Consider the following 12,513-nt stretch of genomic DNA (forward strand, 5'->3'; position numbering starts at 1 on the left):
AGAAATTTTGTGCCAACAACCCCAAATTTTGAGCCACTTTTTCAGGCTACGACTCAAGATTCTGCCCAACACTTCATGAAACTTATAGAAATCGTAAATAAAATCAAGACAAGGCTACTAAAACAAAATGAAATTGAACAAGGACTTGACCTTACCCCTACCAGCCATGACATGCATTTCCTCAAAAATGTCATAAACATGTAATGTACAAGTCATATGAATACATTTGAACATGGGGTTCTCATACTTATCTAAGATTCACCAATAAGGATTGATTCCTTCTCAAAATATCTGCATTATCATCTTTTAGGTCATACATTCATTATTCATTCTTTTAGTAATCAAAACATGATGACAACCATCACTAAGATATATCATAAACCATGCTTATAACCAACATAATAGCAATGATAGAACAACAATTAAAATCACATATTAACATGTATATTTACACATAAAACACAAGAGGAAAGAGCTCTTAATAACATATACAAAAGCTAACCAAGGCAGGGAATTCCATGTACCACCCGACCATAGATTGGGTTGAACCAAATATTTCTTTGAGCTAATTAATTACATGGCATATTCCAAGAATGAATGCAGGACTCACAAAAAAACTAGTCAAGGCTTCCTCAAGCTTTACTATGTATCCTTCTAATGGATTCCTAGGCCTAAACAATAAACATACACTACAGGATTTACCACAGCCCCACCATATACCAATGAAGGGATCAGTAGGCTATAAAAAAACATGGACGTCTCTGAATTTATCCACTTAAATCATGAGGATTTTTTTGTATCCACCCTCTAGGCTTTACTATGTATCCCTCCCTTACCGGTCAAGGGATTCCTAGGCCAAACAAGGAAATTTCTGTCTCCACCCTCTAGGCTTTACCATTTAACCTGCCATTACCAGTCAAGGGATTCCTAGGCCCAATGAGGGTATTCACAACCATGCTTTATGATGTATCTCGCAATTATTGGTCAAGGGATTTCTAGGCCTTGTAATTCTTTTCCTGAGACCACCCTAGTTGGTTTTGAGACCATATAGAAATCTAGCTCAACCAAGTAAAAGAATCCCATCACACCATGACTATCGATAAATGGAAAAGCAAGGTTGGAAACCATTGTCAGACCTGACAAAACCCATGCCAATGACAACAAGAGAACCAAATACACGCATGCATGTAGCATTCATGCCACAAGTAGCAAGTAAATCATACATGCAACTTGATGCTTGCAAGTAATCCTGTTGTAGCTACTTGATCCCACTCTTCCTTGCTTGATCTTTGATTCACTTTAATTTCTTCTCCTTCATTTTCCTTCCTTCCTCCAATACTAGATTGCTCTAGGAATACTTATGAGAGTATGAGCGCGTACAAATAATAGAGAGAGAACTCCAAAATTGAACTAAAAAAAGGTTGTGAGTTGATGCTCAAAAGCCTTTTTTATTAATGAGGCCCCTATTTTCTTCAATTTCCATTATCTTTCCTTCGTTTTTCTCCTCACATGCAACCTGTGACCTTTCACCTTCCTTTTCTCCTATTTTGTTTTATTTTCATAAATAAAATGTCAATAAATGCCTCTTTCCTTTTCAATGCATTTGCAATTGCCTTTTTCCAATTTCCTTTAACCATAGTAAACCAAATGAACACCCACACTAGGATATTTTGCCCAACATTAAGCTTGGAATAAGTTTCCCATGGCCCTAGTTATTATTTTGTCTTTATTAATTTTATTACACGGATTTTTAACCTGGTATTTTTACATACCCCACCCCCTTAGGGGAACACCATCCTTGATGTGTAATGACACCTAAAACCAACAAGATTGATGAAAATCGAAACATACTACCAATGGAGCTTCATAACTTAGTGCGATGCAGTATTTACAATGATCAAACTACTGAAAAGAAAACCAACATGAAAAACATAACAACATGAAATTCATAATGGCTTATTGGAGCCTTATAACACAACTGATCGAGATATCGACGTCCATAAACATATATACATGTACCAAAACACCATTCCAAAACATATACTAAAATACATCCACTCAACCATTGAATAAATAAGGATACATATCCCACAATTGATTAGCCATCTCCCATGCAGCTTCAATTGGCCCAAAGTGCTTCCACTATAATTTAACCTATTCAATTTCTCGGGATTAGAGCATGATCATCTTTCTCTGCAAAATACAACGAGGTTACAACTAGAATTCTCCTTATGGATCCACCTACAATACAAACCAATAAATAACATGATCAACATCCTTTACATATTGTTAAGCAATGAAAAATGAAAAACATCATGGACTTTCACTGTTCGAGGCAGTGCAAGTTTGTAGGCCATTGGACCAATCCCCTCAAGGATCTTGAAAGGCACACAATACTGAGGTGCTAACTTCCACATGACTCGATCCTCAAGGAGATCTTCTTGGGCTTGATGCACAAGTATACATGTTCCCCAAATTGAAACTCCTTAAACAACCTATGCTAATCCACATAGCTCCTTTTCCTATCCTATGCTTCCATTAGATTCTTCTTGATAACTTTCATTTCCTTTTCTATCTCTTCCAACATGTTTGATCCTACCAAGACCATGTTCACATGATCACTCCAACTAATGGGAATGTTACAACTCCACCCATAAAGTGCCTCACATAGACTCATCCTCAATGACTCCTAATAGCCATTTTTGTAAACAAACTCTACTAGTGGAACATACTCTTCCCACTTTTTCTACTGATGCATGACGTACATTCTCAACATGCCCTCCAAAATCCTGTTAACCCTCTCTGTTTGTCCATCTTTTTGTAGATGAGAAGTTGTACTGAAGGGAAACTCTATACCCAAACCTGCAAATAACATTTTCCAGATCCTAGAAGTTAACTTGGCATCCCTATCTAACACAATTTTATTTGGAATACCATGCAACCTCATTATTTGCTTAATGAAGACATGTGCTACATCACTAGCTGAATAAGAATATTTCACCAGAATGAATTTTTCTACCTTGGTAAACCTGTCCACCATAACCATGATGGAATCATGAACTCTAGATCTCCTCAACAAACCTGTATCCTATAGTACATATCTTAATAACCTGCATCCTGTTGTAACTTATGACAAAGCTCCATATACCTATCATCCTATTGTCTTGCCTAGAAGATCTGATCCTATGGATCTGTCCCATAGAAGCTCATAACGTCTATGTGATTCACTTGCAATATTCTTCTAAGAGCATCTACAACCCTATTTTTGTTTTCCTTAATGTACTTGACCTTGAAATCAAACTCACTGATCATGGCCAACCATCTAGATTTCCTAGAATTCATATCCAATTGGTCAGACAAGTATCTTAACCCACTATGACCTCTCATTAGTACAAATCTTGTGCCAAGAAGATAGTGCCTCCACCTCTTCAAAGGATGGATGATTGTTGTCAGCTCAAGATCACATGTAACATTATTTTTCTCATTCTCATTCAATTTACTTGATTCATAACATAGCACCTGTCCCTCTTGTAGGAATTTGTACACACTACAAACTCTTTATCTAGATCTATAATTTTAATAACTGGAGCATTAGTCAATAACTTCTTCAGCTGCTCAAAACTGGTTGCACATCTCTCTCTCCATTCAAACTTCTTACATTTTCTTTGCAATGATGTAATAGGATATGAAATGTGTGAGAAGTTCCTTATGAAACTCCTATAGTAACCTGCCAACCCCATGCATGAACTTATCTCATCCACATTTCTAGGAGCTTCCCATTCCATGATAGTTCTTATATTTTTCGGATCCACTGTTATGCCTTCCTTGGAAAAAAACATGACCATGTAATGTACCTATGTCTAAAATAAACTACATTTACTAAGCTTGGCATATAATTGATGCTTTCTTAGCAATCTCAATATTTCTTGAAAGCGTTCAATGTACTCTTCCTCATTCTTAGAATATATCAATATATCACCATTGAAAAAAATAACAAACTTTTCGAGATAAGGACAGAACACATTATTCATCAAACACATAAAAGTAGCTAGAACATTAGTTAAACCAAAAGGAACCACAACAAATTGATAATGCTCATACTTTGTCCACAAAGTGGTCTTGTAAATATCCTCTTCTTTGATGTGTAACTGATGATACAGTGATCTCAAATCAATCTTTCAGAACAATTTTTCTCCCTTCAATTGGTTAAACAAATCATCAATTATTGGAAACATATACTTGTTCTTGATGGTTAACTTGTTTGACTACTTGTAGTGAATGCACAATCTAAGAGTACCATCCTTCTTCTTTATGAACAACACTAGGGCACCCCAAGATGATGCACTTAGCCTGGTGTATCCCTTGTCAAGAATTTCCGTCAACTGTAGCTTTAATTATACTAGCTATGGTGTGCTCATCTTCTATGGTGCCTTTGATATTGGTGTTGCCCCTAGTACCAAGTCAATGGAAATGTCCAGTTCCCTATGAGGTGGAAAATATGAATTATTTGGAGGAAATACATCCTAAAACTATTGTAAAATTAGGTACCTGGTCAATACCTCCACATCCTCCACATCCTTACCTTTATCACTAGAAATATGCACTACAAATAATACACACCCTTTTTTGTAACTACATTTTTCCTATAAAGTTGTAACTGTTCTAACCGATGTTGCCTTATTTATTACCCTAAAATATTCTATGTTCTCCATTCTCATCCAATCATTTAATGGCCTTTTCATAACAATCCACCTTGGTCCTATGAAGATACAACCCATCCATACCAAAAATCATATTATATTATCCCAATGGAAGAACATTCAAATGCACTGATGTAGGCATACCATTCAACTCAAAACACAAGCTCTTACCCACTGATGAACCCTTTTCTTTGTACTTGTATCCAACTACACTAACCAATATTATGTATGCACTTCTTTATTCAAACCACACTTATCCACTAGGTTAGGATTAAGATAACTATGATTAGATCCAGGGTCAATCAAAATAGAGTCAACTTGATGACAAACCTTAATGTAAATATCGATAATAGATGCTTGGTGATCTTCCTACTTGTTATCCAATGTTGCATAGATCCGAGGAATTCTCTACCAAATTTCCCCAACTATATGTTCTTCCTGTGCTCTGTAAATCTGAGGCCTACCACATAGTTATTGCAGGAAACTGCTCTTGATATGCTCCTTGACACATACCCAACCCTGCAACTGTCCCTTACCATAATCTTTATTTTGCTTCCCTCCAGGCTATGGCCCATGTCCCTAACCAACTACATTAAACTTCTTGTAAGGAACAACATTCTCTTTCTCACTTGAATCTTGAGGTCTTGTTCTTTTCAACTTCCATTTACCTTTTGTCTTGTCTTTCCCTTTCCAACCTTGTTTATTTTTGTCTTATGCTTTGATTTCTCATAACAACACTTCAACTTCCTAATGAGTTCCTCATGCGACTGAGGTTCATCATACTTAATCCTTTATTTAAATGCTAATGGTAATCCATTGACAAATCTATAAACTTTGGCTTTCTCTTCTTTAAAATGAAATGCATATCTCAACAACTCCAGGAACTTGGTCGTATCCTCCTCATTCATCATTGATCCCATCTTTGGGTCACAAAATTTCTTAGCTTTACTGTCATAGTACCTCTCTAACAAATATTTCTTCCTGAAAATTCTCTTGAATTCATGCAACCTCAATCCTTCTATCCCAATGTCTCTAACTCAGTTCACATCTTCCCACCATATGTATATTTTCCCTTTGCAACTAGAGATAGTTATTCTAGCATTCATATTCTCCATGTAATCATGCATCTCGAAGAACTTATTAATCCCAAGTAACCATGCCTCTTCATCTTGTAGTTTCTTCAAATCTCCATCAAAGGTAGGTGGCTTGGATTTCTTGAACTCATCTGGAAAATATCCCCTATTGCTCCTCCTATAAGGATGATAATGATGATGACCATGATACATGTTAGAACTAGAACTAGAATAGAACTTTCATCCATCAACTCTCCTATCAATTGTGTCTAAGGACCTGCCATATTTTATTGTGTCATCCCTATCTGACCCATGCCCACCATGAGACCTACTACCATATTCCCCATTAGTCTTATCCTCCTGCCCATGACTGATCCTAAGTGGTACCTATCTCTGAAAATATGAAAAGCTCTGAAGGATAACTACATTGACCTCTACTTGTTTCTGGTGTGGCTAAATGATTATGTCATTATCTGCTTTGGAATTTCTTATTTCTGCCTTCAAACTTCTCAATGTGTTTCTGATGTTAGGAGAGTGCTCATCACCATGTTACTCATTTAATCTATAGGGAGAGTGTCATGAACTGTAGTCTACCATATTGCTAGGTATATTTTCTCTTCTTCTTCTAACAAGTACACCATGTTAGCTCAACCAAACTATAAATGTAACCAACATACCTCAGTATAGTTCAGGGGAGGATATCTCATCTGCAAGATCAACCAGACTATCACAATACATGTATAATCAAAATCATATAAGTATATAGACATCATTTCAACCATTATCCAGATAGCATACATGGCCATGCCAACCACATACCATGACCCCATGGACGAAAACTATAACCATCACAATGCATTCATACATCCACATCGACAATAAGCATACACAAAAACTGCATATTCAACTCACATGCATTCAAGACATCACATCCCAACAACAACACCTTCAATTTGTACATGACAACACAATTGAAACAATAACCACCACCATGCATACACATCAAGCATACAAACCACAAACATAAAGAACACATATGCAACCAACATGTATCCATGACAAACATATTCCAACCATCCATTGCAAGGGGTGAACCATCCTCTGATACCACTCGGTAGTATCAGATATCACTCAAAGAGAATAGAAACCAGACACCACCCAAAGAGAATGGAACATACTCTGATACCTCTCTGTAACACCCTCCTCCCACATTTACCCAAGTTAACCTGTTCACTAGGGTAAACATGCGATGAAGAGTAACTATGATATGATTCAAACTCTTATATCACCTCAAGGAAGTGTAACCGATGGAACAACACTTTAAAGATGTCCCTCAGTGGCTAAAGAACCTTCAGGATCCAACCAACCCCTCTAGGTGTCCAAACCCTGAGAGAACTTACTTCTTGACTGTACTAGACCCCTAATCTCTCCCATGTTAAGACCTCCATGCATTTGAGATCCTCTAGTCCCTCCCACAACAAGGCTTCCATGTGACTGTGGCCTTTCCAGGTAATTATGTTCCAATGACCCCAAATTATGAGCCACTTTTTCAAGCTAGGACTCAGGCCTCTGCCTAAAAATTTATGAAACTTCCAAAAATGATAAATAAAATAGAGACAAGGATACTAATAAAAAACTTGAACAAGGACTTGACCTACCCCTACCACCCAATTATTTTGGGAAATTGCTCTTGATATCCTCCTTGACACATACCCAACCCTACAACTTTCCCTTGCCATCATCTTTATTCTGCTTCCCTCCAGGCTGTGACCCATGTCCCTAACCAACTACATTAAACTGCTTGTAAGGAACAACATTCTCTTTCTCACTTGCATCTTTAGGTTTTGTTCTTTTCAGCTTCCATTTACCTTTGTTCTTGTCTTTCCCTTTCCAACCTTGTTGATTTTTGTCATATGATTTGATTTCTCATAACAACACTTCAACATCTTAATGAATTCCTCATGCGACTGAGGTTCATCATACTTAATCCTATCTTTAAATGCTAATGGTAATCCATTGACAAATCTATGAACTTTGGCTTTCTCTTCTTTAATATAAAATACATATCTCAACAACTCCAGGAACTTGGTCATATACTAATCATTCATCATTGATCTCATCTTTGGGTAACAAAATTCCTTAGCTTTACTATCATAGTACGTCTCTGACAAAAATTTCTTCCTGAAAGGTCTCTTGAATTCATGCCAACTCAATTCATCTATCCTGATGTCTCTAACCCACTTCAAATCTTCCCACCATATGTATATTTTCCCTTTGTGACTAAAGACAATTATTCTAGCATTCATGGTGGTGGTTAGCGTCCACTGAGACCAAATTGGTCTATGGGACTTACAATTTTCTTAATTTTTACTTGTCTGGCTCCTCGTCTTTCTTGGCGATATTGGTGTTGTAGCTTTCTTTTTTTTCTCTACGGTCTTCCAACTTCCTTTATCTTGCATCTCCTTCATCTCTTCTGGTTCTTGGGACATTGGTGTCTTAGCTTCACAATCTATTGTGTTCGTTCTTTTGAAGATAGTTGGAGAAGAAGTTTGGTCTAGGAGATCTGCTTTGCTGTTAAATGAAGATTTATTTTCTGCGGTATTCAAATCCTCATAACTGTTGATTTGTTGGGGCGGGCTTTCTCCTTGCTTGTCTTGAAAGTTGTTTCTTTCTTCCCTGATTTCGTGTGACTCAGAGTTTTCTCTAGAATATTCTTCTTTGATGACAGTGTAGTGTTCCTTTTGTGCTCCTTCCCACCATGTAGATCTGTGATGGTTTTTTCTAGCAAAATTTTTCTCAGAGGCTTTTGGGCAATTTTTGGCTAGATGCCCTGTCTCAAAGCAGGATCGACATCTGAAGAGGACACTTTCATAATCAAGTTTTTGGTTCCACACATAGTCTTTACTTGTTAGGTTTATTTCAACTGGGAATCCGGCGCTGAAGTCCATTTCCACACAGATGCGTGCATAGGTGGTTCTGGCATATTCCTCTGTTTCTGGGCACCTGCAGTGAAATTTCCCAATTGCATTTCCGATGGCTTTTAGCGAGGACAGATTCCAGAGATGCAAGGGTAGGCTTGGCAATCTCACCCAAACTGGTGCTGAGGTTATCACTGCTGTAGAGGGATCGAATGATGGGTTCCACGGCTTCATGAATAGGCCTGATTTTTCCCAAAACCAAGGGCCGGAATCTAGAATACATTGTCTACTTTCAGGGTTTTCAAAATCTACTTTAAAGAAACCCCTAGCACAGGGGTAGATATTGATTTCATCAGAAATGACAGGCTTCCATACCTCTGAGATCCAATTGTGGAGTGCTATCAGCCGCGGCCAAAAACCATTGAACCGGAAAATTAGGGCTATGTAATCATGCATCTCAAAGAACTTATTAATCCCAAGTAACCATGCCTCTTCATCTTTTGGTTTCTTAAAATCTCCATCATAGGTAGGCGGCTTGGATTTCTTGAACTCATCTGGAAAATATCCCCTATCGCTCCTGCTATAAGGATGATAATGATGATGACCATGATACATGTTAGAACCAGAACTAGAATAGAACTTCCATCCATCACATCTCCTATCAATTGTATCCAAGAACCTACCATATTTGATTGTGTCATCCCTATCAGACCCATGCCCACCATGAGACCTACTGCCATATTCCCCATTAGTCCTATCCTCCTGCCCATGATTGATCCTAAGTGGTACCTATCTCTAAAAATATGAAAAACTTTGAAGGATAACTACATTGACCTCTACTTGTTTCTGGTGTGCCTGAATGATTATGTCATTATTTGCTTTGAAACTTCCTATTTCTGCCTTCAAACTTCTCAATGTGTTTCTGATGTTAGGAGAATGCTCATCACCATGCTACTAATTTAATCTATACGAAGAGTGTCATGAACTGTAGTCTACCATCTTGCTAGTTATATTTTATCTTCTTCTTCTGACAGGTACACCATGTCAGCTAAACCAAACTATAAATGTAACCAACATACCTTAGTATGGTTCAAGGGAGGATATCTCATCCGCAATATCAACCAGATTATCGCAATACATTTATAATCAAAATAATATCAATATATAGACATCATTTCAACCATTATCCAGTTAGCATGCATGGCCATACCAACCACATACCATGACCCCATGGACGACAACTATAACCATGGCAATGCATGCATACATCCACATAGACAATAAGCATACAAAAAAACTGCATATTCGACTCACATGCATTCACAACATCACATCGCAACAACAACACCTTCAATTTATACATGACAACACAATTGAAACAATGACCACCACCATTCATACACATCAATCATATAGACCACAAACATAAATAACAGATATGTAACCAACATGTATGCATGAAAAACATATTCCAACCATCCATTGCAAGGCATGAACCATCCTCTGATACCACTCTCTAGTATCATATATCACTCAAAGATAACGGAAACCAGACACCACCCAAAGAGAATGGAACCTAATCTGATACCTCTCTATAACACCGTCCTCCCACATTTACCCAAGTGAACTTGTCCACCAGGGTAAACATGTGATGGAAAGTTACTATGATATGATTTAGACTCCTATATCACCCTAAGGAAGTGGAACTGATGGAACAACACTTTAAAGATGTCCCTCAGGAGCTAAAGAACCTTCAGGAGCCAACGAACCCCTCTAGGTGTCCAAAACCTAAGAGAACTTGCTTCTTGACTATACTAGACCCCTAATCTCTCCCATGAAAAGACCTACATGTGACTCAGACCCTCTATTCCCTCCCACAACAAGGCTTCCATGCAATTGTTGCCTTTTCCAGGTAATTATGTCCCAACGACCGCAAATTATGAGCCACGTTTTCAGGCTAGACTCAAGCCTCTACCCAAAACTTCATGAAACTTACAAAAATGATAAATAACATCGAGACAAGGCTACTAATAAAAAAAACTTGAAAAAGGACTTGACATGACCCCTACCAGTGATGACACGCATTCCATCAAACATATCATTTGCATGTAATGTACATGTCATATAAACACATATGAACATAGCTATATTATCATCTATTAGGTCATACATTCATTACTCATTAATTTACTAATCAAAACATGATGATAGACATCACAAAGCTATGTCATAAAGCATGATTATAATGAGCATATAATGAACAGAATAACAATGATAGAAAAACCATTAAAATCACATATTAATAAGTATATTTAAACATAAAACATAAGAGGAAATAACTCTTATTAACATATGAAAAAACTCACCAAGTTAGGGACTTCCACGCACCACCCGACCATATATTGGGTTGAACGAAATCTTTCTTTCATCCAATCACCCCCATGCCATATTCCAAGCATGAATGTGGGACTCACAACAAAACCAATCAAGGCTTCCTCAACCTTTACCATGTGTCTCGCCAAGGGATTCTTAGGTCCAAGAAATAAACATACATTGCAAGATTTATCATAATATTTCCATATATTGGTCAAGGGATCACTAATCCCTAAACAAGCATGGATGCCTTCAAATTTATCCATCTAAACCATGAGGGATTTTTCCGTCTCCATCCTCTATACTTACCATGTATCACAAGATTACTGGTCATGGGATTCCTAGGCCAAATAAGGAATTTTATATTTCCACCCTCTAGGCTTTATCATGTGTCACGCCATTACCGTGAAGGGATTCCTAGGCCCAACAACGGTATTCAAAAGTAGGCTTTACCGCTTATCCCACCATTACTAGTAAAAGGATTCCTAGGTCTTTTGATTTTATTTCTTGAGACCAACCCACTCAGTTTCAAAACCATCTGACAATCCAACTCAACCAAGAAAAATAACCCCATCACACCATGGATATCCAGAAATGGTAAGGCAAGGATGAAAACCACTATCAAACTTGGCAAAACCCATTCCAATTACAATAAGAGAACCAAATACACACATGCATGTACCATACATTCCACAACTAGCAAGGAAATCATCCATGCAACTCATGACTACAACTAATCCCATTTTAGCCGCTTGATACATCTCTTACTTGCTTTATCTTCACTTCTCTTTTCTTTCTAGTCCTTCCTTTTCCTCCCTTCCTCCAATGCTAGAGTGCTCCAAGAATAATCTAAGAGTAGAAATTAATGTGTAGTTTCAAAACTACTCATGGAATTTACAAAATCACAACACTTGAAGCTACTCCATTGATCTGGAAAAGTTAATCCACCATCTAAAACAAAAACCATATACATGCAAAAGGAAACATCACACATGCACAAAGATTTATCTAGGGTGTTATAGACATTTTTGGGCACTACAACCCCAATCATATATGTCCATAAACCAAGGGCTCCTAAGTCCCTAAAAGTGTTGCTCCAACCCCTAAAAGAACAAGGTCAATTGATTACATCATCTCCCAGAATTTCTCCATGAAAAACTACTCAGAACTGGTCAAAATTGGACCATCTCACCCGCTCCATGGTCAAAGTGCACTGCATCCCACCTAAATGCACACGAGAGGTGCGATGCATACTGAAAAGCCCTTCTATGGGGTGCGATGGGTGAGAGTGGACAAATGGCTGAGTCAATTTGTGAGGTGGAGGATCATGGAATCTTCTAGAAGCTTCTCCTGTGACACTTGCCTCTCTGCATTCACCCAGGGATGAGTAAGAGATTATCAATCTCCAAGTGGAATCAAGAACTATCAGAGAAAGGACACTAATCAAAT

This window comes from Pinus tabuliformis, chromosome 3_2, assembly GCF_031772625.1.
Source record: "Pinus tabuliformis cultivar Carrire ecotype Pingquan chromosome 3_2, CPIR1, whole genome shotgun sequence".
Classification (NCBI taxonomy): domain Eukaryota; kingdom Viridiplantae; phylum Streptophyta; class Pinopsida; order Pinales; family Pinaceae; genus Pinus; species Pinus tabuliformis.